Source organism: Gossypium raimondii, chromosome 6 (assembly GCF_025698545.1).
Source record: "Gossypium raimondii isolate GPD5lz chromosome 6, ASM2569854v1, whole genome shotgun sequence".
Lineage (NCBI taxonomy): Eukaryota > Viridiplantae > Streptophyta > Magnoliopsida > Malvales > Malvaceae > Gossypium > Gossypium raimondii.
The window spans coordinates 30,496,765-30,503,411 of record NC_068570.1 but is presented as its reverse complement, the minus strand read 5'-3'; the positions used below and the strand labels follow the sequence as shown (position 1 = coordinate 30,503,411).

General features: G+C 36.9%; 1 non-coding gene across 1 annotated transcript; it reads left to right on the top strand.

Moving 5' to 3' along the window:
* Positions 1 to 6,282: 6,282 nt before the first annotated feature.
* Positions 6,283 to 6,389, top strand: LOC128042058 (small nucleolar RNA R71). Its single transcript, XR_008197266.1, has one exon. It is a non-coding gene; the product is annotated as a small nucleolar RNA R71 (small nucleolar RNA).
* The last annotated feature ends 258 nt before the right edge of the window (positions 6,390 to 6,647 follow it).

Below are 6,647 nucleotides of genomic sequence, written 5' to 3'. Positions count from 1 at the left end.
ATCAAGGAGGAATATTCGTCATTTTCGAAATCAGGCAATTCAAAGAACTCATTAATAGCATTTGAAGTTATTGGTACCTTGATTCCACGAACTGAAACTTCCGTCAACTCGCTTGAGGTTAAATTCACATAGAATTCACGCACTAACTCCTCATCCACACTAGGTCTTTTCTCACAAAACAACTCCCAATTGAGAGTTTCATCAACCTGACGAATACGCGCCATAAAACCAATATAGTTGCTTTCTTCAGTGTGAAACCTTTCTCTGGATGCATCTGTTGATTCTTGAAAATACTCTTGTATCTTGCTTTTGCTTCTTCATAGTGGAACTTGTTTTCTGATTCGTCAATTTGGGCAGATGCATTAGTTTTCTTGTGAGACATGATTAACCTGATCATAAGATGGTAACAATTATTTTCTCAAAAATTTAATTAATATAAAATATTAATAGTTCAATAAATTGAAGAATTAGATAATAAAATTAAAATTTAGGAGAAAAATTGGTCTTACCACTTTTCTTTTTTGTAAAAATTAAGAGCTCTTAAGAAAAATAATTTTGAATCAAAAGATGGAAAATTAAAATAGGTTGAGGGCTTTTTTCCTAAGGATTGGTGAAAGGGTGGTGTGCCACTCGGGTATGCAAGGCAGTAGCACACAGTAGGGGATAGATGTGATCAGCGTGCGGATTGTTGAGCAGGCCTGGTGTGGTGCGCGCGGGGTGTTGCTGACTGATCAGCTGGGCGATGCTGTGGGTAGGGAATTGTTAGAAGGTTTTGACACTTAAGGGTTTTGGTGTTTTTGGAGGGAATGGTGTAGGAATGAAAAAAAAAATAAGAATAGATAGGTGGAATTTATAGTGAAAGGAGTAGGAGCTAGAGTAGAATTCTTAAAAATTCTAAGTTCTAATTCTACTCAAAGTAAATAACAATTAATAATTAATATAATGCATATTAAATTATTATTTGCTATTAATTTGTTAAGATAAAACTTATCAAATAAAATATGATTAATTAAAACTAATCCTAACTCTAAATAAATCGATAATAATTAATATATATTATAATGAATATAATAATATATTAATAGTTATCATATTTTATTTTGTTATTTTTTATTGAACTAAAAACATTTATTCTAGATGCTTTTTGAAAATATTTACAAAATGAGACATCTAATTTTTAATATTTACAAAAAGAGCACCAAATTTTTAAAAATAATTCAATTAAGTTCCTAGACTTAATGAAAACTTAAAATTGAGTTGCAACATAAAACTTGGATGAAAATTGACCATTTTATTTGAAAAACTAAAAATTTATTTTGTCATTTAGGGAATAATTTCTTGGAAAATTATGTTAAAATCAATTCCTAGGAAAGATTGGAGAGGTCACAAGCGGTCCCATTTATGTTCCAATCTCCTTGACAGAATTTATTTAAACATACTAATCCCGAAAATATACCCTAAATCATTTATTCAAACAGAAGAACAAGAAAAATTAAATATCTAATAAAATGAACGGGATTTGATTCCGTTCAATTTTATCTCCCCAGTAATGTTTCAAGCGTTGAGGATTAACTCGAAAATTACCTCCCTTACCTTGAAGTTCAACAACTCTGTATGGATAGACTCGATGAATCATAAATCGACCGGACCAACGTGATTTTAACTTACCTGGAAAGAACCTTAATCTGGAATTGAATAACAAGACTTGCTGACCTGCTTCAAATTATCGAACTTGAATGTGCTTCTCATGCCATTTCTTGAGTCTCTTTTTAAGTAATTTGGCATTCTCGTATGAAGACATTCAGAATTCTTCTAACTTGTTAAGTTGAAACATCTGTTTCTCTTTGGCACTTTTAAGATCCAAGTTGAGTCATTGGAGAGCCCAATAAGCTTTGTGTTCTAACTCCAAGGGAAGATGACAGACTTTCCCAAAGACTAACCTATAGGGTGACATCCCTAAAAGTGTCTTGTATGCTGTCCTGTAAGCCCATAAAGCATCATCCAGTCTTTTGGACCAATCTCGTTGGTTCAGGCAAACTACCTTCTCAAGTATGCCTTTGATCTCCTTGTTTGCCAGTTCAGCTTACCCATTCATCTACGGATGGTAAGCTGTAGCGACCTTGTGTTTCACTCCATGTTTATCTAATAACCATTTCAACCACTTGTGTAGAAAATGGGACCCGTCATCACTGATGATGGCTCTTGGGGTTCTAAACCTTGTGAACACATGTTTCTGCAAAAACTTTATTACAACCTTAGCATTGTTTATCGGATATGCCTCTGCCTCAACCCACTTAGACACATAGTCTACTGTTACTAATATGTACTTGTGACCAAAAGACGGAGGGAAAGGACCGAGAAAGTCAATACCCCAAACATCGAATAATTCTACCTCAATGATGTTTATTCGAGGCATCTCATTTTTGTTGGTGACATTTTCAACCCTTTGACATTGATCACAACTCTTTACGTAAGCATATACATCTTTGAATAGTGGTGGCCAAAGGAATCTGGCTTGCAATACCTTGGCTGCAGTACGTGTACCTTTGAAGTGTTCCCCACTCGGAGCTGAGTGACAATGGTATAAAATCTTATGTACTTCATCTTCTGCCACGCATCTCCTGATCATTTGATCAGCACACTTTTTAAACAAATACGGTTCTTCCCAGAAACAGTACTTCACATCGTGAAGAAACATTTTCTTTTGATGATACGTCTTATCAATCGGCATCAAACCACAAGCTAAAAAGTTAGCAATATCAGTAAACCAAGGGGTATTATGGACATGATTTACCTTCAGTATGTGTTCATCTGGAAACGTCTCTCGAATTGGTATAAGAGGAGAGTTCCCTTCTTGCAGATCCAATCTAGACAAGTTGTCTGAAACTTGGTTTTCCACTCCTTTTCGATCTTGAATTTCTATATCAAACTTTTGAAGTAGAAGTACCCATCGGATCAGTCTCGGCTTAGCGTCTTTCTTGACAAGTAAATACTTAATTTCCAAGTGGTCCGTATAAACAGTCACTTTGGTACCTACAAGATAAGATCGAAACTTGTCAAAAGCAAACACAATAGCAAGTAACTTTTTTTCTATTACCATGTAATTTAGTTGAGCTCCTGTCAGAGTCCGACTCGCATAGTAGATGGGGTGAAAAACTTTGTTCCTTAGTTGACCCATGACCGCTCCGATCGCGAAGTCACTTGCGTCACACATCAATTCAAATGACAAATCCCAGTCTGGTGTGACTATTATGGGTGTCGAGACTAACCGACTCTTCAAATTATTGAAAGCTCTTAAGCACTCCTCATCAAATTTAAACACCGTGTCCTTCTCCAATAATTTGCATAAGGGTTTACCAACTTTCGAGAAGTCCTTGATGAATCTTTGATAGAAACTGGCCTGGCCCAAAAAACTCCTAACACCCTTTACAGATATTGGAGGTGGGAGTTTCTCAATAACATCTACCTTTGCTTTATCTACCTTGATTCCATGTCTTGTTATCAGATGTCCTAGAACAATACCTTCTCGTACCATGAAATGACACTTTTCCCAGTTAAGTACAAGGTTTATTTCTTCATATCGCTTTAGTACCTTGGCTAGATTGGTTAAGCAATCATCATATGTATCTCCGAATATTGAAAAATCATCTATAAAAACTTCCAAATATTTCTCAACCATGCCAGTAAAAATAGACATCATACATCTTTGAAATGTAGCAGGTGCATTACATAAACCAAATGACATGCGCCTAAATGCAAATGTACCGTACGGGCAGGTGAATGTTGTCTTGTGCTGATCTTCTGGTGCTACTGTAATCTGATTGTACCCCGAGTATCCATCGAGAAAATAATAATAGTCTCACCCTGCAAGTTTATCCAACATCTGGTCCCAACACGGCAAAGGAAAGTGATCTTTCCTAGTTGCCTTGTTTAGCTTCCGGTAATCGATGGAAATTCTCCATCCCGTAACCGTTCTAGTTAGTATCAACTAGTTATTCTTGTTTTTAATGACTGTGATACCTCATTTCTTTGGCATGCACTAGACCGGGCTTACCCATGAACTATTTGAGATGGGGTAAATTATACCCACATCTAACCACTTGATGATTTGTTTCTTGAATACGTCCTTCATGATGGGGTTCAGTCTTCGTTGTCCATTAATCGTCCCTATTTTACCATCTTCTAAGATAATCTTGTGCATGCATATAGATGGACTAATTCCGTGAATATCGGCTATGGTCCATCCGATAGCCTTCTTGGATTGTTTTAATACCAGGATGAGTTTCTCTTTTTACTCAGTAGTTAATTCTACCGAAACAATCACAGACACAGTAGAAGAGTTACATAAATAAACATATTTCAAGTGTGAGGGAAGTGCCTTCAGTTCTAGTTTAGGTGGCTCCTCAATTGACGCTTTTGGTTGGGCATAATCCCTTTTCTCTAACTCCAAAGATTCAAAGTAGGATTGCGGATTAAATCCCCTTTGATTAGCTTCTAACAAAGCTAAGTATTCATTCTCCTCTTCATCATTTGGAGGATCTGATGTCAAAATTTGTTCCAATGGGTCCTTAACATAATTGAGTTCCTTCTCCACGATTAGATCCTTTAAATCGGACACTATAGGACAATCATTAATTGTGTCAGGAAATCGCATGGACTTAAAAACGTTAAATGTTACTTGATCATTCTGAACACGCATAGTAAGCTCGCCCTTCTGCACATCAATAAGGGTCCTTCCAGTTGCTAAGAATGGTTTTTCTAGGACTATTGGAACCTCTTTGTCTACTTCAAAGTCTAGAATCACAAAGTCAGTAGGAAAGATAAATTTGTCTACACGTACCAATACGACCTCAATTTTTCCTTCTGGATGTACTAAGGATCGATCTGCTAATTGAAGTGTAATCGTAGTAGGTCTAACTTCGCCTATCCCCAACTTCTTAAATATTAACATGAGTATCAAGTTAATACTCACACCCAAGTCACAAGTGCCTTACCACAGTATGTTGCTCCAATATCGCAAGGTATGGTAAAACATCCAGGATCCTTAAATTTTGGGGGTAGTTTGTCTTGAAGATATGCACTGCATTACTTCGTTACGGCTACTGTCTTAAATTCTCCAAGCTTTCATTTTTTAGACAAGATATTCTTCATGAATTTGACGTAGTTTGGCATTTGGTCAAGTGCTTCAACCAATGAGATGTTGATATGAAGTTGCTTGAGCACGTCTAGGAACTTCTTGAATTGAATTTCCTACTTTTTCTTCTGAAGTGTTTGAGGGTAGGATGGTGGAGGTTTTTTTACTGGAACTGGTTGATTCATTTTCTATGGCAATTCTACATCTAACGGAGTTATTAGTTGATCAGAATTAGCTGGTTTAGAAGTTACCTTGTCAGATTTTTCAGATTCAATTTTCAGTGAAACTGGAATTTCAACACTCGGTTGAACTTCCTCTGAGTCTTGAGAGTCAGTTAGCTCATTCTCAACTTCGACGGAATTAGGCTCTAAAGTCTTTTTGCTCCTCAATGTCAACACTTTACAATGCTCCTTCCCTAGATTCCTCAGATTCTCCGTATCACTAGGTAAAGCACCTTGTGGTCAGTTTCTGAGTTCAGTTGCAAGTTGGCCCACTTGATTCTCCAAATTCCTTAGATAGGCATCATTTTTCTCCATGTATGCCTTCAATAGATTCTCTAGGCTATTTGATGGTTCAGCTTGAGTTATTTTCTGAGCTTGTTTGAAAAACCTAGGTGGCTGGGTCGATCTAGGTTTGACATAATTGTTATTGGTTCATACCCCTTGGTTACTCTAGGAAAAATTCGGGTGGTTTTGCCATGATGGGTTATAGAAATTGGATTGCAGCCCTTGCCTTCTTCGATTTTGGTTCTAGTTACCCATGTAATACATAGATTCTGGGTTTGATGGACATTCTTCGAACAAATGTCCTCCACAATAAACACAAGCTATATTTTCAAATTGATTCAGTGGCTGTGCTATAAAACTATTACACCCATTAGTAGTAAGATTTTTTAACATAGAGGATATTGATGATGATTGAGATGCGAGTGAAGTAAGAGGTTTACTTCATGTATTTTAGTGACTCGTCTTTCTGATGCTGCTCGATTGGTTGGCCATTGATAATTGTTGCTGGCATTCCTCTCAATGATTTCATAAATCTCTTTATAAGACTTAAAAAGGAGAGCACCATTAGCAGAAGCGTCCACTACCATTCTCGTGTGAGCATTGAGACCATTATAAAATGTCTCAAGTTGTATGCAATGTGGGATTCCATGATGAGGGCACTTCTGTAATAATTCTTTGTACCTTTCCTATGCCTCGTACAATGAATCATCATCCATTTGTTGGAAAGCAGTGATCTCGTTCCTCAACTTAGCATTAGTGCTCGGCGGGAAATACTTCATAAGGAAATTTTCGGCTAAATCTTGCCATGTTGAATTTGAGTTTGGTGGTAATGAGTTCAACCAAGCTCGAGCTCTGTCCCTTAGTGAATATGGGAACTGCTTCAATCGTAATGCATCTTTGGGTACTTAGGCTAACTTGAAAGAATCGCTCACCTCCATAAACAGTCTTAAGTGTAGGTGAGGATCTTCGGTAGGCATTCCACTGAATTGACCCACCGTCTGAAGCAT